The sequence below is a fragment of the Rhinolophus hipposideros genome (genome assembly GCF_964194185.1).
Source record: "Rhinolophus hipposideros genome assembly, chromosome: 4".
Taxonomy (NCBI): domain Eukaryota; kingdom Metazoa; phylum Chordata; class Mammalia; order Chiroptera; family Rhinolophidae; genus Rhinolophus; species Rhinolophus hipposideros.
In genome coordinates, this window is record NC_138050.1 from 85,997,083 (window position 1) to 86,023,468 (window position 26,386).

A 26,386-nucleotide genomic window follows, 5' to 3' on the forward strand; every position below is an offset into this window, starting at 1 on the left:
TTTGTATTGTTAATAACAACAAAATCTACCTTCCATTCATTAAGAAAACAATGATTTCCATTAGATAAATGTAAATATGAAACATGCTTTTCACCCCTAGTAGCTAAACGAATTTCTCAATATATATGTATTTTGGAGATTGTTCTGAGTTTTTGCTACAAAAAATTGATACATGCTGTTTTAAAAATCTATCAAATGCTTTATTTAAGTAGGTAATTTACATATTTCAGTATCATCACACATTATTTAAATTGCTAATCTCTAAGTTTAAATAAGCCAGTGAATACTGTCAGAGTAGATAAAGTATTAATAACAAAGAAGGCAATTCACAAAAGATGGTGTGGTGGTTAATTTTCTGTATCATGGATAGGCCATAGTATCTAATTATTTAATCAAACACTAATCTAGATGTTTTTGTGAAAGTATTTTGTAGATGTATCTACAGTCAGTTGAATAAGGAAAGGAAATTACCCTCAAAATGTGGATAGGCTTCAACCAATCAATTGATGGCTATAAGAGCAAAAACAAGTCTCTTACAAAAGAAATTGTGTTCAAGACTACAGAATCAACATATGCCGGAGTTTCTCACCTGCCGGACCTACAGAGCTCACACTAGCCGCCCCCACAATCATGGAATTACGTGAGGCCAATTCCTGACATAAATTTATTATATTTCATATAAAGATTATATATTCTCTCTCTCTCTCTCTCTCTCTCTCTCTCTCTCTCTCTCTCTCTCCATATATATTTCTATGTATACACACACATATATATACACATATATACATATATACATACTCATATATATATATATATATATATATATATACATATGTGTATATATATATATATATATATATATATATATATATATATATATATATATATATAAGTTCTGCTTTGCTGGAGAATCCTGACTAATACAGATATACTTTATGAAAATGCACAACTATTATTCTCTGTTGCTTTTATATTGTTTATCAGATGTGTACAGAATTTGGATGATAATGATGTTTTCTTTTAAGCTCACTTAGCCTGTTAAATTTGATAGGTGCTTTCTAATACATCAAGTATCAGGAAACCAAGAGGGGATTTTACCTACAATGTTAACCAAGGTTTCAATGTCATTATTAATAAGAAATACAAGTTAACATCATACTCCCAGGTGTAGGAAGAAACGCAGTCCCATTAAAGCCCATTAAGGAAGAATAACAGCTATTTTTACAACGGAAGTTTGGCCAAATTGGGGTCAGCTATCAGGACCTAGACATTTGAAATGACAGATAGATATAAATGGTTTCTGTGAGGAATGGGTGTCATAGGAATGAAAAAGATCATGGGACAAGATGGGGAGGCAGAAGAGCTGAGATACAGTGCCTGCTTTGTATTTTATGACCTTTGATACCAGGAAACTCAACCTCTTCCAGATTCTGTTTACCTATCTTTAAATTGAGAAATAATATTTTTACTGTTTACCACACAAGATTATATTAAGATTCAAAAAAGTTCTAATTTATGTAAAATAGTATGAAGTATTATAAAAAGCTTCATTTATTGCCTTCTGTCTTAATTCCTGGTAGGTAATGAGGTTAAATCTAATGGAGGTTGGGCAACATGTGACACAGCTGAACCAATGCTCACGGCAGAGACATTGGATAAAAGACTGAGGGAAGAAAGGTTGAAAACGGTGGCTTAAGCGCTCAGTGCTGAGCAGAGAACAGAGGCCTGAGGCACTGAGACTAGCCACCCCCTCCCAGCTTCCCAGAGCTCGCCCTGCCTCCACCTGCCCGCAGCTAGAAGTGGAACAGTAGCAGTGTCAGATCAAAAGAACATAATATTTCCTGTCCTGAGAACTGTGGACCGCAGACACAGATTTGCAGCCCAACTAGTCCCAGCAAAGGGGAGGGAGCTGTGAAAGCGGGACCAACTGTGGTGGTGGTTGCCGCCATTGATCTGGGCCACCTCTCACAACTCACCCCGCCCCTGGTACCAACTATCTGGGCGGATCTCTACCAAGTAAACAGAACTGCTGAAACGTACAGGCTCTGAATCTGGTGCAGGAAGAGCTTTGGAATCTCAAAAGATCTGCACATCCCCACAGGGACGCAGCGCCCTATGACCGAGGCAAACTGTTAACAGAGGAGAAGCCACTTTCCCAGGGAATCCCCCCATTGTGTGAGAAGCTGGAATAGTGCAGAGAAAACATAGCACTACCGTGTGAGAGAGGAAAAAAAGGCTGCAATCGGAGAAAAAATAAAAAATTCTACCAACAAGTACAGGAAAACAAAAGAAAGACCTCTTACTATCAACCTGTTGCAGAAGCCACTCCTGTAGATGTCTAGAAAGAGAAATAATAAATCAGTAATTGCCATGAATAACCAAGGCAACAAGACAGCTCAGAAAGAAAGTGAAAAGTCTCCATAAAAGGAACTTAATGATATGGAAATATGTGACTTCAAGGCCAGAGAATTCAAGATTGCAGTTCTGAAAATACTCAACGAGATGCAAGAAAACACAGAAAGGCAGTTTAATGAACTCAGAAACACAATCAAAGAACACCATGAGCATTTTACAAAAGGGATTGAAATTTTTAAAAAGAACCAAATAGAATTTCTGGAGATAAAGAACTCAATAGAAGAAATTAAGAATGAAATAACCAAACTTAGGTAGTAGAGTTGACCAGATACAGGAAAGAACCAGTGACATAGAAGATAGAAACCTGGAAATTACACAGATGGAAGAAGAAAGAGACTTGAAACTTAAAAGAATTGAAAGAACTCTACACAAATTTTCTGACTCTATCAGAAAGAGCAATATAAGAATATTGAACATACCAGAAGGAGAAGAAAGAGAGAAGGGAACAGAGAATATATTCAAACAAATTGTTGATGAGAACTTCTCAAACTTGTGGACAGAACTGGATCCTCGAATCCAAGAAGCAAATAGAACACCTAATTACCTCAATCCCAACAGGACTTCTCCAAGGCACATTATATTGAAGCTGTCTAAAATCAATGACAAAGAAAGAATCCTCAAGGCAGCCAGGGAAAAGAAGACAGTAAACTACAAAGGAAAGCCCATTAGATCATCATCAGATTTTTCAGCACAAATTCTACAAGCCAGGAGGGAGTGGAACCAAATATTCAAACGACTGAAAGAGAGAAATTATGAGCCAAGAATAATATATCCAGCAAAGATATCCTTTAGATATGAAGGAGGAATAAAGACCTTTGCAGACACACAGAAGCTGAGAGAATTTTCTAATACACGGCCTGCACTACAAGAAATACTAAAGCAGTCTATTTGACCACCATCAACAGGGACAATTTGTGGCAACATAAAAAGGAAGAGAGTAAAGGCCTGAACAGGAATATGGGAATGGAGAAAGTAAGCGTGCTGAAGAAAATGGAATACTCTAAATATCAAACTTTCTTTTACATAAACTTAAGGGTAACCACTCAAAAACATCCAGAACTGAAATATATACTGTAATAAAAGAAGAAACATAGGGAAACATCATAGAATACCACAACACAGAAATAATAGACAACAACAAAAAGGCAAAGAAACAATGGAGACACAGCCTTACCAGAAAACTAAGGATAGAATGACAAGAAGTCCTCACATATCAATAATCATCCTAAATGTAATTGGACTGAATTAACCAATAGAAAGGCACAGAGTAGCAGATTGGATCAAAAAACTACACCCAACCATATACTGTCTACAAGAGATACATCTCAGCTACAAGGACAAGCATAGACTCAAAGTGAAAGGGTGGAAATTGACACTCCAAGCAAATGGTACCCAGAGAAAATCAGGTGCAGCAATAATGATATCAGATGAAATCCATCAATGCGATACATCACATAAACAAAATAAAGGACAAAAATCATATGATTATATCAACTGATGCAGAAAAAGCATTTGACAAGATACAACATCCATTTATGATTAAAACACTTAAAAAATAGGTATAGAAGGAAAATACCTTAACATAATAAAAGCCATCTATGACAAGCCCTCACTTAATCTCATAATTAATGGTGAAAAACTGAATCCCTTTACTCTATGTTCAGGAACAAGACAGGTCTGTCCCCTTTCACCTCTGCTTTTCAACAAGTGTTGGAAGTCCTTGCCAGAGCAATCAGGCAAGAGAAAGAAATAAAAGACATCCAAATTGGGACTGAAGAAGTTAAATTATCACTCTTCGAAGATGACATGATGCTGTATATAGAAAACCCTAAAGACTCCACCAAAAAGCTATTAGAAACAATCAACGAATTCAGTAAAGTTGCTGGCTACAAAATCAACGTACAAAAGTCCATTTCATTCCTATATACCAACAATGAAATCTCAGAGAAAGAAATACAAAAAACAATTACTTTTGCAATTGCAGCAAAAAAATAATATACCTAGGAATAAACTTAACCAAAGATGTGAAGGACTTATATGCTGAAAACTATAAGACATTTTTTAAAGAAATTGAAGAAGACACTAACAAATGGAAAGACTTTCCATGCTCATGGATTGGAAGAATCAACACAGTTAAAATGGCCATACTACCTAAAGCGATATACAGATTTAATACAATCCCCATCAAAATCCGAATGACATTTTGTAAAGAAATAGAACAAAAAAATATCGGATTTGTTCAGATCACAAAAGACTCCGAATAGCCAAAGCAATCTTAAGAAAAAAGAACAATACTGGAGGTATTATACTCCCTGACTTTAGCTTGTACTAGATGGATACAATAATCAAAACAGCATGGTATTGGCAGAAAATCAGACCGATAGACCAATGGAATAGAGTTGAGAACCCAGAAATAAAACCACATAAATATGGACAGATAATTTTTGACAAAGAAGTTAAAAACATACAATGGAGGAAAGACAGCCTCTTCAATAAATGGTGCTGGTAGAATTGTACAGCTACGTGCAAAAGAATGAAACTGGACTGCTGTCTGTCACCATGTACCAAAATTAATCCAAAATGGATCAAATCCTTAAGCATAAGAGCTGATGCAATAAACTGCATAGAAGAAAACATAGGTACTAAACTTATGGACCTTGGGTTCAAAGAGTATTTTATGAATTTGACCCCAAAGGCAAGGGAAGTAAAAGCTAAAGTAAATGAATGGGGCAAATGAAACTTAAAAGCTTCTGCACAGCCAAAGAAATCAACAACAAAATAAAGAGGCAATCAACTGAATGAGAGAAAATTTTTGCAAACAGTGCCTCCGATAAGGGGCTAATATCCCAAGTATACAATGTACTCATGAAACTCAACAATAAAAAGCAAACAACCCAATTGAAAAATGGGCAGAGGACCTGAAGAGATATTTTTCCAAAGAGGACATACAAATGGCAAATAAACATATGAAAAAAAAATGTTCAACATCACTAATCATCAGAGAAATGCAAATAAAAACCACAATGAGATATCACCTCACCCCAGTCAGAATGGCTATCATCAACAAGATAAATAGTAACAAGTGTTGGAGAGGCTGTGGAGAAAAAGGAACCCTCATACACTGTTGGTGGGAATGCAGACTGGTGCAGCCATTATGGAATGCTGTGTGGAGGTTCCTAAAAAATTACAAATAGAATTACCATATGTCTCAGCAATCCCTCTCCTGGGTATCTACCCCCAAAATTTGAAAACATTTATACATAAAGACACGTGTGCTCCAATGTTCATTGCAGCTTTGTTTACGGTGGCCAAGACTTGGAAACAACCAAAATGTCCTTCCATAGATGGATGGATACATAATTTGTGGTATATATACACAATGGAACACTATTCAGCCGTAAGAAAAGATGATATAGGAACATTTGTGACAACATGGATGGATCTTGAGAGTATGATGCTAAGCGAATTAAGTCAGACAGAAAAAGCAGAGAACCCTATTATTTCACTGATATATGGTATATAAACCAAAAACAACAAAAGAAGGAGACAAACAAATGAGAAACAAAAACTCACAGACACAGACAATAGTTTAGTGGTTACTAGAGGGTAAGGGGTGGAAAAGGATGGGAGATGAGGGTAAGGGGGGGTCAAATATATGGTGATGGAAGCAGAACTGACTCTGGGTGGTGAACACACAATGGGATTTATAGATGATGTAATACAGAATTGTACACCTGAAATCTATGTAATTTTACTAACAATTGTCACCTCAATAAATTAAAAGAAAAATCTCATGGAGTTTATTGTACTCATACTTCTCTTGCTTTTTACTCTTAGCTAGTTCTCTCTTTCTGTGAGTGATCCATGGAGAGTGTATGGACTAAAATAGTGTCCATTAAGCTAGCAAAGTGTCAGGATCTAGGTCTGCGCTCTGTAAAGCTTAGCTGATGTCTACACAGACATTTTAATGCATCTCCTCTAACCTACTCCAAACATTTTATAGCTACATAACCATAAAGATTAATTCTAAGAAACACAGTTAATATAGAGTAATTTATAGTGACACTATAACTAGTGCTGTATAGGATGTGTCATTAAGACTATTGCCTACAATGAGCATTTGAGATATTGCTTTCCAACATTTGTCACTTTGGCTCAAATCAACTAATAAAAATTCTCTAAAAAATAAGTTCTCGAAAGGAAAAGAAAAAGACTATTGACTTTGAATATATTTCTATCTGTGCTTGTGGCTTATCACAAATGGGAAATAAACATTGTAAGTGATTTATTTTGATGGGAGTCGGGGTGGTTTAAAATATAATAGTGTCAAAGTTATAGCATTTATTGAAAACTACAATGATGTTACTAATATCAAGAGAGCCAGAAAAGCAAAGAGACACCAAGGAAATCTTCCTTTACCAGCTGAACTCTCATTTAGATAGTTCGACATTTATTCTGTGTAAGCGAGGGTAATCTAGTCCATGATGTGATAACATTTCCCAAACTTCCATTCCTTAAAGCCACAGGAAGGTATAGATTTTGTAAATAGTAAAGCTGTGCTAGTACTCAAGCTAACGAATACCACCCAATGTAGAATATCGCTACCCCTGTTGATCGGGGAGAGGTGGACTTGTGCACCCAACTACTGCACATTAACACATGGTGGCTAAACTTTGTTCTTTTATGTCATTGAGATTTTGAGGTTGAACATTATTGCACAATAAACAATTTCTCCTGACTGGCATAGATATTAGCACCTACAGCATGTAATCAATGGACATGGCTGATCAATTTGCATGAAATAAATGAATTTGGAATCTAGAAAATAGCTCCTAATGGTATGTAGTGGGAAAAAAAAAAAAAAAAAACGAAAAAAAATGTCTCTGGCAATACACTAGAGGATCATTCATGTATCTAGTGAACTTTTTTTCTCTGGGACAAGAAATTAGAAAACCATATTAATAGCATATATTTGTTGTTATTTGTTATATTTGAGAAAGTACTACTAGAAATAGAAAAGCTCAGGGGAAAAAAGCTTATCAGAATTAAGAACAAGAGTTAAAAAGAACAGAAAGAATGAGATGATTGAAATCTTACTGGTTTATAAGAAGAAATTACTTTTTACATCATGCCTTCTATCATACTAACAAAAAGAAAAAGAAAAAGAAAGATTTTGAGCACAAAAATGTATTAAAATTTAACAATGTGATATAAAGAAATCAAAAAAAAAAAGATTTTATCACCTATGGTGAAAATCTCTGAATGGATTAAGATGCCTCAGTACCTGCAAAGCCTTACTATTGTGTCGGGTCTAGTATTTTTCATTGCATGAGGTGACTCAGAGAATTGAGGTGAGAGGTATAATACACAAATCAAAGACCCCAAGGCTCAAGGTATCTATATTTGGGTCTATTGTTGAGGCAGAAAGCAGCAAAATAATATAACAAATTTGAGAACTGTCTCAATAAGTCTTGTTCGTTCAGCTATTGGCACATGGAGATACCTGGAATCAAATACATGTAAATAAGAGTCCTAAAAATTTTTGAGAGAGAATTCAATTGCTTAAATTAACAAGTACTCTAAGACACAAAAGATTACTAATACTGGAATTATCAGATATAGAGAATAAAACTACAATGGATAGAATATATAAAATTGGAGAGTTTTAAACCTGGGCAAGAAATAAGGAAGATCTAAACACAAAGCAAATGGGAAATATAACCAAATAGACATTCTAGGGAGGGAAAAATAGTATAACATCTGAACTAATACAACCGATGTGTGAACAGGTAAAATAATAGATTACACTCAGCTGATAGTGAAATTAGTAAAATAGGAAATATAAGTCAATAAATAGAATGCAGCAAAGAAATACAGGGATACGAACAATATGTTGATAGACATGATGAATGTAGTTACTAGTAGTGAATAGTTCTGACATCCAATTAAACTTACATAAAGAAAGATGAAAATGAGAAAATATATTAAATATATAAAGGATAATCTTTCAGAAATATGCAAAATAAAATTTCAGATGTAGAATTCCCAATGCATACTGAGCACGACAAATAGATAAAAACCCATAGTTGTAGAGCTATCATGATTTAAGGAGTTTGGCTACTACAGAAAAATAAATCAACAGAACACAAAATAGAGTTTAGAGACAGCTCCACATATACATGAGTAGTTGATGTGTGAATGAGGTTGCATTATAGACCAGGGATGAAAGGAAGGAAAACTTAAAAATAATAATAATAATAATAATAATAATAATAATAATAATGATATAATTAGTCATTCATTTGAAAAGAAAAATAAATAAAATAGATTCCCTAACTCGTAAATAATAAAAATAAATTTTAGATATATAAAATTATAAGTAAAATAAAAATATTTAAATGGATGGCAATATAAAAGAACATCTTTATAAACTTTGAAAAGGGAAAGATTTCTTCAACAGGATGGGAATGGATTTCAAACCTGAAAAAAGTTTTTTTTATAAACTTGACTGCTATGAAGTGAAGAAATATTGTACACTCTACCTAATATAAAAAGTAAAATTTTAAAATTCAAGTGCCAAACTCATACATTTGAACCCTAAATGATGTAAAAACAAGTGTATTTGTTTATATAAAATACTCTAGGATTATGCTAACCCTCTCTATTTATTAGAGAAATTAAGCTAATTTAGGGCAACATTTTCAGTACAAAAGATTAGCAAAACTTTAAATATCTCAATATTGCACAGTGAAAATATTGTGCAAATAAATTTTTACAATCTTTTGATGGAAATGTAAATTGATGAAACCTTCTTAGAAATAAAATATGTTGCAGTTATACAATTGAATAGATTGTGTAATAAATAAATGACTGCATTTCCATGCTAATGCATACACCCTTGGGAAAATCTTCCACATGTAAAATTGAAACTGGGAAATTATTCATAGAAGCAATGTTGTAATGCTACAAAAATAGAAACAATCCAAATATTATCAATAGAGAATTGGCCCATAGTTCATACGTTGTTTCCCCGAAAATAAGACCTAGCCATGTAATCAGCTCTAATGCATCTTATGGAACAAAAATTAATATAAGACCCAGTCTTTTATATTTTATATTTACATTATATTATATTATATTACATTATATTATATTATATTGTATATTATACCAGGTCTTATATTATAGTAAAATAAGACCAGGTGTTAATTTTTGTCCAAAAGACTCATTAGAGCTGATTGTCCAGCTAGGTCTTATTTTCGGAGAAACACGGTAGTAAATCATACAAGAGAATACTATCTAGCAGAGAGAAAAAAGGAAATGCAGCTATAAAAATAAGCATGGATATGAAACAAACATAAAACATGTAGAAAAATGTTACAAAATGTTATATATGGTAACATATGCTTATTAATAATGTATGCTATGTATATTTGTATTATTCAAAAATTTAAATTTAACAATATATTATTTGGGGATCCATACAATTTGAAGAAAGTTATAATACAAAACAAATGAAATTGGTTACTTGACCAGTGCAGGCCATTTCATACAAGTAGAGAAGGGCATATGACGAAAATAGAAATATATACAATTAATTTGTATATTTAAGAACTGACAGACTAGGTGCAAACAACATTAAAATTACTTCAATAAAAAGAAGATTTTGTAAGTTCAAAAGAGATGATGTAGGATTTAGAAGATAATGTTTTTTTCTTCATAAGAAGGCTTCAAGAATTTGAAATGTGGACAGATCTCTAACAATATGTGGGATTTAGACAGAATCTCAAAGTAGCCAGGCCATTTTAAATGATGTCATTTGTCTTGACCTCACTTTTCTGATTTGTCAAGTGATTGGATTATATCAAAGCATCTCTATGCCCTATCCTATTGTAAAATTTTAGAATTCACTGGTTTCATAGGGGTATTCATTGTCAAGCGGTGGGGAGAATGAGTAAAGTATACAGCAGGAGTAATAGTTTGAGAAATTTTGCAATGTACTTACAAGGGAACAATGACTACATTTACCAAATTGAAAGACAGAGTTTTAAGGAACCTTTTAGTCACACTTGGTTCTACAATATATAATTCACATATTTTTTCATTTTCAAAAAAGAATTAATAGTTTTGCTTTGTATGGCCTACTAAATCAATAAAAATAGTTTGTTCAATTAATGTAAATAAATATTTGAATGCCTAAACTTGTTAGACTCAATTTTCCGATTCCTTACCTCACATCTTAACTTTCTCTATGAAGTTAAATTATTTCTATTACTGGTCTCTCTCTCTCTCTCTCTCTCTCTCTCTCTCTCTCTCTCTCTCTCTCTCTCTCTCTCTCTCCACACACATGTATTTAAAGATATCACTATACATATGTGTGTGTATATATATATATATATATATATATATATATATATATATATATATATATATATAATCTTTGTGCTTTATTAAGCCTGATCTTCTATAGTCTACATCAATCATCTAATCCTAATTATCTTCCTTGAAAAAGTATTATTTTCAGCATTCTGCAATAATACTTAAAAGTATATAGATTAATAAATTTCTACTTATGGAAACCCTCATTTTCAGTATAATAATTATTTCCAAATAATGATTATTATGGGCACTTTATAATTAGAAATTATTTTGAGTCATCAAGTTTGTTTTAAAATTAAATGCATTCTATGCATTCTAAATCTTTGAAAATCAGTAATATTTTCCTTGCATATTTTAATTATATGTCCCTAAGCTACAGTATTTTTCTAGTACAATGCTATCTGGCAAAGTTTACTGTAATTTATATTTATTTACTTAGTTTTTTTGTTATTATAGTTTTACACAAAATTCAATTGTTTTTTAATTTATTGAATTTTTACTCTCGCCAGCTAATGCCATAACATATTCATTAAAATAAGAGAATTTAAATTTTTCCTTGGTTTTCCCCAATTTAAATGCATATTCTTAACACACTAGGTACAATGTTTATTATTTGCTAAATTATTTCAAAATCACAAAATATCAAATGGAACATATTTGACCTTAAAATTCAGAGATTATATTTTGTCATATTTTTCCTAAGAAAAATCATCCTGTTTTTAATTATGCAGTATTGAATATTACATTAATCCTTCCTACCTCCCAAAGCACAACACCTTTAATTATCAGGTAGCTTCACAAGTTAAAGCTGTTATGGTCTCTCTCTTTCCCTATTTTTCTTGATGTAGCTTCTTAGCTAGAATCTTTCTTATCTTGCATCCCTGAAGGCAATGTTATAACAGATTCTGGCAGAAATTCAGTAATTGCTATGAGGTGTTTGATTCCCTCCTGCTGATTGTCACTGAAAACAATTGAACATCCTCTCCTTGAATATGTTAGTCCTACAAACTAGCCCTTTACTTTTGACAACACTCAGTTCCAAATCAGTGATTTTTTCAATTATTATTATTCTTTCAATTTTTAATTCTTTTCTGCTTGAGAGGATTGCTGTTGATGTCTCAATTGGTGCTTAGCATTTCTATAAAGTAGGTGAACTTATTTAGAAGAGTGTTTTAGAGAAAACTCTGACTGTTATTGACTGCATTGCTGTGCTAAATTTGTATATTTCATTGAAAAAAGAAGCTTGCATATAAGAGGAGAAATGACAAATACTGGCTGTAGTCACTTAAAAATGTACAATACAGACTCACATCTTCAAATGTCTGAGAAATAGAAATCTGTTCAACAAAGATTTTGCAGATTGATTGATTGACTGATTTATTGCCAGCTATTACCATTCAGTGAAATTGACTGGTTGTTCAAAACAGTAGAAAATAGAGTTTAAAACTCTTTTTTGGATAGGATAGCTCACTTAAGTTGAGGCAGGATTCATAATTTTCTAACTACTTCTATAAACCATGATTTCATCTGTTTTTAGGGTAGCCTGTAAGAAGACATAACTATGAAGTGCTAATAACAGGTAGAATATGAAGCAGTAGAAAACAAGCCAAAGACCTCCTTTTAAGAAATAAGGCCTTAAAACAGAAACAATTAAGTGCTAAGTCCAGAAGAGAAAAAATAGAATAGGTAAGCAGAGGGGCTTCATATAGAATGTGAAAATTTCATTGTGAAACAAAATGTAATTATAAGTGAAAATCTATGCCTAAGTCTCTCTGTATGAAGGAAAATGTGTATAGCACGAAATGTAAAAAAAAAAAAAATAAATAAACAAATTAAAAAAAAAGTCACCAGCCCTTCACCCTGTCCTGGTACTTGCCTGAGATCCTGACCCACCCAACTTGTGTGCCCACCCAAGGTGCTTTCAGTGGCTTTTCCATACAAAGGGCCTGTATTGGTTCATGCTATAGACTTTCCTAAAATCTTGCAAAGGTTCCCAACCTTAAAGAAGCAGCATGAGGCCTCAGCATGCCCCAATACCTCTTACCAAGTAGCCCCAAGCTCAGACTACAGGCAGCCAGTTTCAGTTTATAATAGAGCCTCACCCAAGCACCTCAAAGACTAGTACATGTGGCAACCATATGCAGATCACTTCGTAGCTCATCCCAAGTGGTCCAGGGCAGGGCACAGACACCACCTGACCTTGGCCCACAATAGGGCCCTTTCCATGAAGCATCAGAGCCAACACACCCAGTTCCAGCTTCAGGTCACTCCAGAACACCACCCAAACTCCACAAAGAACATATGCAGTGGGCTGGCTGGGCCGACTGGACGGATACTAAAGTTCTGCTAAGAGAATCTTGCTCGTTTTGTTCAGCCACTGCACCAAAGCTCCTCGAGTGTTATCATGAGCTGTGCTTACGAAAAATCAGCCTAAGGGTCAACCCTTCCCCATTAACTTGAAAACAGCAACCAAAGCTCAAATAAAACAGGACGGCACACACAGCCCACACACGAGACACACCTGGAGTACTCAGTCAGGTGACCAGGGAAACTACACCATTGGACCCCACAGGACATCTACTACATAAGGCCACTCTACTAAGACTCGGAGACACAACAGCTCTACATAATACACAGAAACAAAAACAAGGAAGCAGTGAAACTGAGGAGACAAACATGTCCCAAATGAAAAAAGAGAAAAAGGTTCTAGAAAAAGAACTTAAAAAAATTGAAACAAGCAATCTACCAGATGCAGAGTTCAAAATACTGGTTATAAGGATAGTCAATGATCTCAGTGAGAAATTTAACAAGAGATAGGAAACATTAAAATGGGCATAGAAAACATAAAAAAGAAGCAGTCACAAATGAAGAATACAATAATTAAAAAAAAGAATATATTAGAGGGAATCAACAGTAAATTAGAGGAAGCAGAGGATAAAATGAGTAATTTAGAAGATAAGACAGCATAAATCACCTACTCAGAACAGCACAAAGAAAAAGGAATCCCCCAAAAATGAGAATAAGGGACATCTGGGACAACATCAAGTTTACCAACATTCACATCATTGGGTTACCAAAAGAAGAAGAGAGAGCATAAGGAATTGAAAACCTACTCGAAGAAATAATGATAGAAAACTTCCCCAACCTGATGAAGAAAGTAGACATACGATGCCAGAAAGTTCAGAGTCCCAAACAAGATCAACCCAAAGAGGCCCACACCAAAACACATCATAATTAAAATGCCAAATGTTAAATACAAAGAGAGAATGGTAAAAGCAGCAAGAAAAAAGCAGTTAGTTACCTACAAGGTAGCTCCCATTAGACTGTCAGTTGATTTCTCAACTGAAACTTTGCAGGCTAGAAGTGATTAGCACAGCATATTTAAGGTGATGTAAAGCAAAGACTACAAACCAAGATTATTCTATCCAGCAAAGCTATCATTTAGAATCAAAGGACAGATAAAAAACTTTCCAGACAAGGAAAAGCTAAAGGAGTTCATCATCACCAAACCAGTATTACAAGAAATGTTAAAGGGACTTCTTTAAGAAGAAAAATTTTTAAAAAAGAAAGAAATATATGAATAATAAAATAGAAATAACAGTGTATTTATCAACAATTACTTTTAATGTAAATGGATTAAATTCTCCAATCAAAACCATTGGAGGGCTGAATGGATATGAAAACAAGACTCTACATATACTTCCTACAAGAGACTCACTTCAGATTGAAAGACACACACAGACTGAAAGTAAAGGGATGGAAAAAAATTACTTCATTAACTTGGAAACAAACAAACAAACAAACACATAAACAAGCAGCTGTGGTAGCAATACTCATACCAAACAAAATAGATTTTAAAACAAAGGCCATAAGAAGTGACAAAGAAAAACCCAGTGATTCCACCTTCTGGGTATTTATCCGAAGAAAACCAAAACACTACTTCAAAGGGACATACACATCCATATGTTCATTGCAGCATTATTTACAATACCCAACACATGGAGACAACCTGTGTGTCCATCAATGAATGATTGGATAAAGTACAGGTGTACATATAAAATGGAATATTACTCAGCCATGAAATCTTTCCATCTGCAATAATATGGATGGACCTAGAGGGTATTGTGCTGAGTGGAGTAAGACAGAGAAAGAAATGCCATATGACCTCACTTTATATGTAGAATTTAAAGAACGAAATAAATGAACAAGCAAAACAAAAACAAAATCATAGATACGGAGAACATTTTGATGGTTGCCAGATAGGAGACAGTTGGGAAAATAGGTGAAAATGGTGAAGGGATTAAGCAGTATAAAAGGGTAGTTACAAAATAGTCATGGGCATATTTAGTACAGCATAGGAAATATAGTCAATAATATTGTAATAACTATAATAGTGTCAGAAGGGTAACATGTATCAGGGGATCACTTTGTAAGTTACATAAGTGTCTAATCACTATATTGTACACCTGAAACTAATGTAACATTGTATGTCATCTGTAATTGAAAAAAAAAATAAAAATATTTCAATAAGAACACACACACAAAAGAAGTATCACTATGTGTGAGTCATGTGTTTTGATGTAACTTAAATGAGCAAGAAATAACTCATGATGAGGGAAAGGCAAATGTGTATTACAAAACAGCAAATGTTACAACTATGAGTAGGTACCTCCTAGATTCAAGTAAGTTACATATTTCAAAAGATACAAAATCTTTTAAGGACTTCTAGAGAGTGATGTCAACATAGGCTACTATTTAGTAAAGAAGCTGGATAACTGAAACTTTGCTTATCATGAGACAGATGTCTGTTGTGCTATATTTTCTTTAAGTTGAAAAACACTGCCACCAAATTATTTGACCAATATTATCTAGTTCTTTATCTTGTTAAGTCAATCCAATGTGATTTTTAAAAAATATATTATCTCCATCCAGGTTTTTTGGGTTTACTTTGGGCTGTGGGAATATATATGTATATAATATGTGTGTGTGTGTGTGTGTATACACATATATATGTATATATGTGTGTATATGTGTGTATGTGTGTGTGTGTGTGTATATATAAAATTATATATATATATATATATATATATATATATAAAAGCAGCTAATAACCCTAAAAAAAAAAAAACTCCCTTCATTTAGATATTTAATTTTCTATTCTACTACACATATGTTTTTATCTATTAGGTTGGTGCATAAGTAACTGTGTTTTTTGCAATTATTTTTAACCTTTTAAACCGTGATCACTTTTGCACCAACTTAATAAGTACTTATCACTCTTTTCTGTATCATTCCAATTTTAGTATACATGTTGCCAAAGAGAGCACAAGTTATGACTCTTTTAAAAGGAAATCCCAGAAAATATCAATCCCCAATACTCTTGGAAGTATGGACTCTGAGTTGAAAAGTGATACAGAGTAGTCAAAATCAGAAAGTAAAGAAGTTTATTTTACTTATTATATTTACATATACATCACAGAAAACCTGGGGTAAATATATATCTGCAAAATTCTATGCCTAGGTCTAAGTTTTATAAGTATAAAGAGCTCATTAATTAACCAAAATGTAAATATTCTACATGTTAAAAATCATTTTGTTATAATTTTACAGTGTGTTTTTTTCTTTTCTTTTTTAGGGAAATACAAAATAATGAAGCAATTTAAAATTAGTGATGTCTTAGATTCAATAAAATGGAATATTCTTTAGATTGAATTTACTATTCATTGAATTGAATCTACATCAGGCACCTCCTTGATCTTTCCTCTAGTTGTATTTCAAGTTTTATGGATTATATACATTGAAGGAAAAAGTATTGAAGGAAAAGTATCAGTATTGAAGGAAAAGTTTATGAGTAAAAAACATTTGTGAAATAAATTCTTTATTTCACTTCATTTAAAATTAATAGGGTTTGAAACTACAAATTTTAATTTTGATTCATTAACGTTACTGTTTCTATGGTGTGGACTTTTATAGGACGATATTAATAATTTTATATTAAATCAGAAAGTGTATGAAATATGAGTAGAAATATAGGAAATAACTTCGAAGTTACTATTGATTGAATAAATAATTATTAAAAATAAAGTTTATATGTTTTTATTTCTCTAAATTTAAAACTCAGGATAGGAAAGCCACATACTTAGGTTATCCTTTTCCTTACAAATAATTTTCAAGTTTGAAAAATCCTAAAGTATGTACCGGTATATGTCAGGGATAATATAACAATAAGAAAAAAAATATCTAGCTTAAACTCTAGATAATTGGTAAATACAGTTAATTGTGTGCTCCTATATTATTTGGAATATAGGTTTTGTTTTCCTCTATCTACTGCTCATTTTGTTTTATAAATTTCTTCAATTTTGAATAAACTTCCATGTTTACGCTTACTGCTTAACTAATCCATGTCCATTTTAGGAATGATATTTAAAATGGAGAATAAATACTGAAAGACACTGATTAGCAAATATCCACTCTCAATTACATCAGTAAATATCATCGTTAATAAGGGGAACAACTAACCTTCTGTGGATGATTTTAGGGGCAAAGCAATATATTTAATTGCTTTCCAGCCCTGCACTGATGAAGTTGTTGAAGACTTTCTTAATTTTCAATGTGATTTTAATTTTTAAAGGAACTTTGCCAAGGTTTACTTATACTTCTTCAACCTTATGGCAGTTTTCATCCGTGGATACAGCAGTATCTACAAGTGTTGTTCTTTCTTTATACACAGGAAGGAAATTAAGCTCAGAGATGTGCTAAGTGACTAGTTAGAGGTCATAGAACTCATCAGTGCAATGGTTGTACAAGTAATAGAACCACAGATGTTTTCTCTCAATCCTTTCTACCAACTCAAGAAAATTGTCATTCTTAACCTGCTTGGTTTTCCTATGACAATGTGAACAAGCACTGAAGACTTCCATGGGTTAGACAGAAAATGTATGAATTTAGAGATTTTTGTCTTAATAATTTCATTTTTTTTGTCCAGCTAGGCACTTACGAGACATGTATTCTAAAATTACATTCTGATATATTTAGAACTCTGTCAGTTCAGAGTAGCTTAATACGTGGGCACTCAGTATTGATTCTTTTTAGACTGAATTGTACAGACATTGCCCTGTCATATGTCCTTGAATCAGTATTGCAGAAATCCAATTGCCCTACCCTTAACCTCCTTCATGAAGGCTGATTTTAGTTATTGTGTGTATGAGGCCTGTAAAACAGCAATGTCCCCTTGGGAATCATGATAATGGAAATTAAACGAACACAGGTACTGAAGTCAAGCTTAACAACTGAAGGTCACAAGCAGGAATATATACACAGTTCTAAATTTTACCACAGTTAACTCCTCCTGTCAATTGGTTAGGCACTTCAACTTTCAATGTGAAAATTGTAATTATCTACTTACCTTCAAAAATTGTTAATGATATATTATCTACTTGCCATGAAAACTATATACTATTGATTGGAGTCTCTTGACAGAAAAAGCATGTAAGCTAAAATGTCAGCAAATCATCCCAAAAGCAACTGATGCTTTTTCTATTGATTACTCAACCTTGGAAAAAGACAATGTGTTCCCAAACATGCTCTGAGAAACACTCCTTATAGAGAGAAGATTATATCTGTATGCATATTATGTCAAAAATAATATTGTTGTACTTTTGAGCTCTATTTGACATGAAGTTTGTTTCAAACTTTGCATAGAGGAAAATATTAGCCTTTTTTAGGAATAAACTTCTATAGATTTGTGTACATCTTCATTCCTTAGAACATGCTTAAGGCCTTATGTAAAACAGGGAATCCCTTGTTACTTTCCCCATCACATTCCGTAGTCTTATCTGCTTTTCATTTTTTTCAAAATTTAAAGTTGTTCTTCAACTTACCTTCTACAGTCTTTGACTTCGGCTCCAGATCTGATGGAGTTCCTTATAAGAATTTAAGGCCAGAAAAAACTGGGGGAAAATCTGTATGATAATGAGCCAACATTGAGCAGCAAGATCCTAGAGAAAGAGGGATCTTAGCAATGATGAGTCCTTCTCTTTCCCTATCATCTGTTCTGCTTTTCTTCTCAAAGCATTTGGTGAGATGCTAGGTGGTAGGATGCTGCTAAGGGTGAGAAATGCTGGCAGAGCTTTAGGCTTCCTCACAAGACTGAAGAGACCAAAAAAAAAGAAAAAAAAAAAGAAAAAGTGTAAGGATGCCAAGAAAGATTATATTCAAGATTCCAGATCACTAAACGAGGGGGAAATGCAGAGCAGTGAGACGGAAACTCAACATCTGTTTGTCCCTTGAGAATTTGCACAAGCCAAGAGGTTAAAGTGCCAAGTTCAAAGAGGCTGAAAAGCAGAGCAGAGTTTCGGAAGTCTCACCATGTTAAAGAGTCTAAAGCTGGAGTTCAAGAGGGTGCACGGAGGATCCTGGAAAACAATGACCTTTGGAGCTCAGCTGGATTGACTATAGGGCAACACCCTAAGAGGGTGGCTTTTTCAAGACTGAGGCTCAAAAGACTGAAAACCAGCCTCAGCCTCTGGTTGGATTGAAGGAAGTTATTTCACCCCTAACTCTCACACAGGATAATGTGCATCTTCTTTGGAGAGAAATAACCACTGGAGCAGATGCTGGCTGTCAGTTCCCACCTTCCCATTGGACCTTTACTATTTAGGTTTAGCAGTTCCATTTCCAAATGCCAGAACCTGCATCTCTTTGCCTGAACACTTTTTCTGGCTGCTGGAGTCCTCTGGTCCAGCATTAGCATGATTGGCCAGCAATGATGGGGGATTAATCAGTCTTTACTCACTAAAAGCGGAGCTTACATGGTGACAGATATTTCAGCTCTCTTGCCCTTTGTGTGAGATATTTCTGAGGTGCAAGCTCTGGATTATTTTCTAGACTTCTTCAGTAAGATTACCTCCATTTTCCCATAGTGGTGACCAGTTTGCTAATGCATATTTTACTGGCTTCTTTCCCTTCCCTTCTCTGACTTCCTCTACTCCCTTACTGGCATTTTCTGGACCTCGCATATTCTTGTCCCAGGTTTTTCTAATGCAGGAACTCAAACTAAATAATACAATCAGTCTGTACTTCTATACTTTATATAATACCTAGTTTTCAGTAAAAAATAATTAGTCATGCTAAGAAACAGAACAAAGTTTGGGGAGGACAGAAAAAACAGACCAAGAGGTGACAATAGATGGTGATTTCAAAACACAATCTTTAAAATATCTGATGTCGTCAATCAGTAATTCCATAACACATATACTCACTAGTGAAGGAAGTCAGAACTGTCATCCCTAAATATGTATCTTAACATAGAAATTGTTATGAGATAAAGGCAGTTAAAGAAATAACAAATGTAAGAAGAGTGTTCTCATCATCTCCTTTTTCTTCTTGAAATCAAGAGATAAAACCCCCATACAGAAGATGCCCTCACTACACCAAAAAGAAAGAAACAGTCTTATCATCAGGGAATGGATGCTAAGAATAAGAGAATTCTGTACGAACAGACCTTGTTAAAATAATTTGTATCTTCCTTTAGCCTCCAACATAGTCTAGTGACTTTTCCACAATCGCCTTTCTTTGTTCAACCTAATATAAAAATATTCAGTTTTTGCCATTTACTTAAGTCTTCATTCCTTAGTATGTGATACTCATAGTATGTGATTAACGTAGTATGTGATATTCAAACGGCGTTGTGTAAAACTTGCATTATGTATGCTTTCCTCCTGTTAATCTGTCTTATGCCAATTTAATTCTCAAGTCCAGTCAAAAATGCTAAGAGGATAGAGGTAAAGTTGTGCCTCTCCTACAGCAGTAAGAGTTTTGATAGTATTCAATCAATTACATAATCCACAATTTTCTGGTTGATAACAAGGTTTATAATGATAGTTCTAATGGTTCCTATTTCGTACTGCTAGGTTCTCATGCCTGAAACCATCCAAGTTTTCTTAGCCTTGAATCTGACGACTGTTTAACTGACTTGCCGCCACATCATTGTTTATTCTTCTCTGAAATGCTTTTGAAATTAGGAAGAACAATGTATGGTCTGCCCAGTTGTTCTTTCCAGGATGAAAATTTGCTTTGAGCTTTATCCTCTTCCTACCTCTCTCAGTATAGGATTCCCCTCTGTTATCCAGAGATGTTGTAAAGCAGTCATGCCTGCAATTGAAGCCTGTACAATTCATATTTAATGGATATTTCAAAATCTGTGAATTGCCTATTTTGAGAATTCTCTAAGTCCCTACTCTCATCTTACTGTGCTGAGCACTTTGTAAGCATTTGATAAATCTTTTATTGCATCACGTCACACCATCTCTTTGTTAGGAAACTATTTGCTCTGTGTTGATTCTCACTGTATTTTTCTCGTGTAAAATAAATAAGCCTTTGATCAAACACACAGCTTCCAAAAGGGTAGATAGGAAGGCATAAAAGAAAGGCTCTCCACCTTGTAGAACAGGTGAGTTTAAACAATTTTAATGCTGAGGTGAAAGTTATCACATATTATTCTCATTTCTTTACTTGCTTGACTGCATGCAGTTTTTTCCTACACAATAAAATGCAACGAGAGAACACTTTCAAGTATATCTATGTATATCTATATCTATATCTGTATCTATCTATCTATCTATCTATCTATCTATCTATCTATCTATCTATATATATATATATATATAATTTGTGTGTGTGTATGTGTATAAATCTTTCCCCTCACTAAAGTTAGTTTTAACCACAATGGTTTTAAATACATGTCTTGAACAATTGTTAAACATGTAATTTTATTAAACTGTCTTTACCAGATATGTGGTATAGTTTTAAAATTTAAATTTCATTAACATAATTAGAAAAAAAAATAGTATGTGATATCCAAACTCACTTTTCTCGTGGCTAGTAATTTATTTTGCAAAACAAGCTTTATGTAAAAACATTATCATAGTCTTTCCTCCTTCCTCTATATCTTCTGTTTCTATTTGATGTAGAATATATTAAAATGATTTTATATACTTCAAGTCTATGAATTTGTTTTCAGGGAATAAGAAAGCAAAGGCTTATTTCCTCCACTATCAAGTCTCTTAATTGCTTTAAAACCATGAAACAATATTGGCCAAAATCAATTAGTCATTTGGACTGAGAATAGATTGAAATAGCAAATATTCAATGATTCCAATTTTGCATTTGTTGCAAATCCTATGAATTACCAGAAAAAACATGGGTGGGGGGATGGTGACTATATTGAAGTTTTGAGAAGAAGAAATAGGAGGTGTTATAACTTTCATGGCATTGTCTAAACATCCATTATATATATAGTTGTTTTTGTTGTTGTTATTTTTCTTTGCCATGTGCCCTGTGACTACTTCAAACCACTAACCTGATGGGACATGGGAACACATCTCTTTGATTCTTTAACTTCTTCACTTCATAGTACCTTGCCTTGTACACAGTGAGAACTCCAATAAATATTTGATGGAGAAAGTTCTAGTAGCAGGGAAATCAGCCTGCAACAAGTAGAGAGTCAAACCTTTGGAATAGTAATGAGGCAGAAACTCATTCTCAAATGTACATCTAGGCAAGACCCTGAGGAAAAAACTTCAAAGTGATTTAAAGTGGACTCTCCCAGATAATCAACAGTGACCTAGTTAAGACTGTAAACAATGATATCACCTTGCATCTGTAGAATGTATCACCCCAACTACCAAAAATGTCAATATGACCAATAAGAGCATATGATAAATTAGGAAGTGAAACAAATTTATATTTGGCACAACTCTTTCCCTCTATGTAGTTCATTTCCTTTTCTCTAATTAAGTGAGTTTTTCTTTTCTCCCTGTCAATGTTAGTGCCCACTCACATCGACCCCAGGCCTCTCATCCATGCTCAGCAAACAAGCTCTGCCCAGACATATTCTTTTCGTTTACTGCATTAGGATTGACCTAGCATGGCTCATTCAAAGTCAAGTGGGTTCATTTACTATCACTAATAAACCAGTTCTTTCCATATTTCTGAAATGAGGGGACTCTACTTTCCCATTCCTCACATTTCCTTCCATGTCGAGAGAGACTTCTCTTCCTCTTGGGAAAAATATTGCCACCTAAAACCATGTTTTCCTCTGCTTCTTCATGTTAGAAATCTCTATCTGCATTTAAGTCTGTTGTTTTTCTTTTTTTATATATTTTAATTAAAATATAACTAACATACAGCATTGTATTAGTTTCAGGGATACAACATGCTGCCACAGACGGCAGGAACCCATTCCCTCCCATAGCTGAGCAATATGCTATTGTATTTATGTACTGCTTTCTCTTTATCCATTCTTCCGTCCACAGACACCCAGACTGCCTCCACATGTTTGACCATTGTAAACAATGCTGCAATGAACATATGGGTGCACATGTCCCTTCAAAGTAGAATTTGAGTTTCTTCAGGTACACACACTGACGTGGGATTACTGGGTCCTTCTTTGTCTGTTGCCATAGCTTTTGTTTTAAAGTCTATTTTGTTGGATATAAGTATTGCTACTTCAGATTTTGTGGGATTTTTTATGTTTTCATTTTTATGAAATCTTTTTTTTCCCTATCCCTTTACTTTCCACCTGTGTGTCTTTCTTTTTTTAAAAAAAAATAAATTTTATTGGGGTGAGAATTGTTAGTAAAGTTACCTAAATTTCAATATACAATCCTGTATTACATCCTCAATAAATCACATTGTGTGTTCTCCACAATGTCAGTTCTCCTTCCATCACCATATATTTGATCCCCTTTATGCTCATCTAAGACACCCACCCCCTTATCCTCTGATAACAACTAAACTATTGTCTATGAGTTTTTGTTCTTTCAGTTGTTTGTCTTGCTCTTTTGTTGTTTTCAGTTTATATACCACAAGTCAGTGAAATCTTATGGTTCTCTACTTTTTCTGTCTGACTTATTTCACTTAGCATTATAATCTCAAGATCCATCCATGATGTCACAAATGGTCCTATTTCATCTTTTCTTACTGTGGAATAGTATTACATTGTGTATATATACCACAACTTCTTTATCCATTCATCTATTGAAGGATATTTTGTTTGTTTCCATGTCTTGGCCATCGTACATAGAGCTGCAATGAACATTGGAGCACACATGTCTTTATGGATAAATGTTTTCAGATTTTTTTGGTAGATACCCAGGAGAGGGATTGCTGGGTCATATGGTAATTCTATTTGTAATTTTTGGGGGAACCTCTACACTGCCTTCCATAGTGGCTGCACCAATCTGCAGTCCAACCAACAGTGTATGAGGGTTCATTTTTCTCCACAGCCTCTCTAACACTTGTTACTATTTGTCTTGTTGGCAATAGCCATTCTAACAGGGGTGAGGTAATAATATCTCCTTGTGGTTTTTATTTGCATTTCTCTGATGATTAGTGATGTTGAGCATTTTTTTCATACATCTATTTGCCATTTGTATGTCCTCTTTGGAGAAATGTCTCTTCAGGTCCTCTTCCCATTTTTCCATTGGATTGTTTGTTTTGTTATTGTTGAGTTGCATGAGTTCCTTGTATATTTTGGATATTAGCCCTTTATCAGAGGCACTCTTTGCAAAAATCTTCTCCCATTCAGTTGGTTGCCTCTGTATATTGTTGATGGTTTCTTTTGCTGTGCAGAAGCTTTTGAGAATGATATGGTCCCATTCATTTATTTTAGCTTTTACTTCCCTTGCCTTTAGAGTCAAATTCATAAAATGCTCTTTGAACCCAAGGTCCATAAATTTAGTACCTATGTTTTCTTCTATACAGTTTATTGTTTCAGGTCTTATACTTAAGTCTTTGATCCATTTTGAATTAATTTTGGTACATGATGAGATAGTATTCCAGTTTCATTCTTTTGCACGTAGTTTTCTAAGTCTACCATCACCATTTATTGAAGAGGCTGTCTTTCCTGTGTGTGTCTTTTGATCGAAGTGATTCTCTCCATAGTCAGCATATGTACAGGTTTTGTATTCTTATCCATTTAGCTCTCCTATGTCTTTTGAGAGAAGCATTTAATCAATTTACATTAAAAGTAATTGTTGATAGATATATAACTATTGTCATTTTGTTATTCATAATTTTGTTGTGTTTCCATCTTGAAGAAGTCCCTCTAACATTCCTTGTAACACTGTTTTGGTGGTGATGGTCTTCTTTAGTGTTTTTTTGTTTTGTTTTGTTTTGTTTGTTTGTTTGTTTGTTTGTTTGTTTGTTTTTTTGTCTGGGAAGATCTTTATTTTGTCCATCAATTCTAAATGATACCTTTGCTGGGTAAAATAATCTTGGTTGTAGATCCTTGCTTTTCATTATGTTGACTATTTTGTGCCAATCCCTTCTGGCCTGCCAAGTTTCTGTTGAGAAATCAGCTGACAATCCTATGGGAACTCCCCTATAAGACACTAGTTGCCTTTCTCTTGCTGTTTTTAGGATTCCCTTTATGTCTATAACCTTTGCAATTCTAATTATACTGTATCTTGGTTTGGGCCTGTTTCCATTTTCTTGTTTGGGACTCTGTGCTTCCTGGACTTGTATGTCTATTTCCTTTGCCAGGTTAGGAAAGTTTTCAGTCATTATTTCTTCAAAGAGGTTCTCAATCCCTTGCTTTCTCTCTTCTCATTCTGGGACCTCTATAATGTGAGTATTGTTACCCTTTATGTTGTGCCAGAGGTCTCTTAAACTATATTCATTTATTTTTATTTTTGTTTTGGATTCTTTTTTTTTTTTGCTGTTCTGATTGTGTGTGTTCTGCTACCTTGTCTGCCATTATTGACTCAGTCCTCTGCTCATGTAGTCTGCTGGTGATTCCTTTTAGTGCATTCTTCATTTCAGTTACTGTATTCTTCATTTCTGACTGTTTCTTTTTTATGGTGTCTAGGTCCTGTGTTATGCTTGCTATCTCTCTGTTGAAGTTCTCACTAAATTCCTTGAATATCCTGATAAGCATTTTTTTTAACTCTGTGTTAGTTAGATTTATTTGTTTGTTTGTTTGTTTGTTTGTTCATTTGAGACATATTTATTTGTTTCTTCATTTTGGCTGCTTCTCTGTGTTTGTTTCTATGTATGAGACATCTCTGCTGTGTCTCTCAGTCTTGGCCAGGTGGCCTTATGTAGTAGGTGCCCTGTGGGGCCCTGGCATACTCTCCCTGGTTACCTGCTCCAGGTGGTCCACTAGTGTCTCTTGTATGAGTTGTCTGTGCCCTTCTTTTATAGTTGAGCCTTGATTGATATTGGCAGATTGATTGATACTGGGTAAGATTGACCCCCAGTTTGATTTGTTTGGGTGTATGGCCACGCCCATGTTTTACAGGTTGCTGTGCAGAAGCTTACCCCACTGAGTGGGATTTCTCCAATGATGGGCTCTGGTGCCTGTTGAGACTTCCCTTTGGGTGTTCTGCTGGTGAGGCTAATTGGGTGGTGCTTTGCTTTGGTCTGAGCCAACCTCCAAGTATGTTGATTTAGGATCTTCTTGGGAGGGTCCCTTGTTCAGGCCCAGTACACCCACTGCCTGTGACCACTGAGGAACTACCTGGTATGAGCTACAAAGCAATCTTCAGTTTTTTGCTGACTGTGCTAACTCTGGAGGCAGGTATTAGAGGCC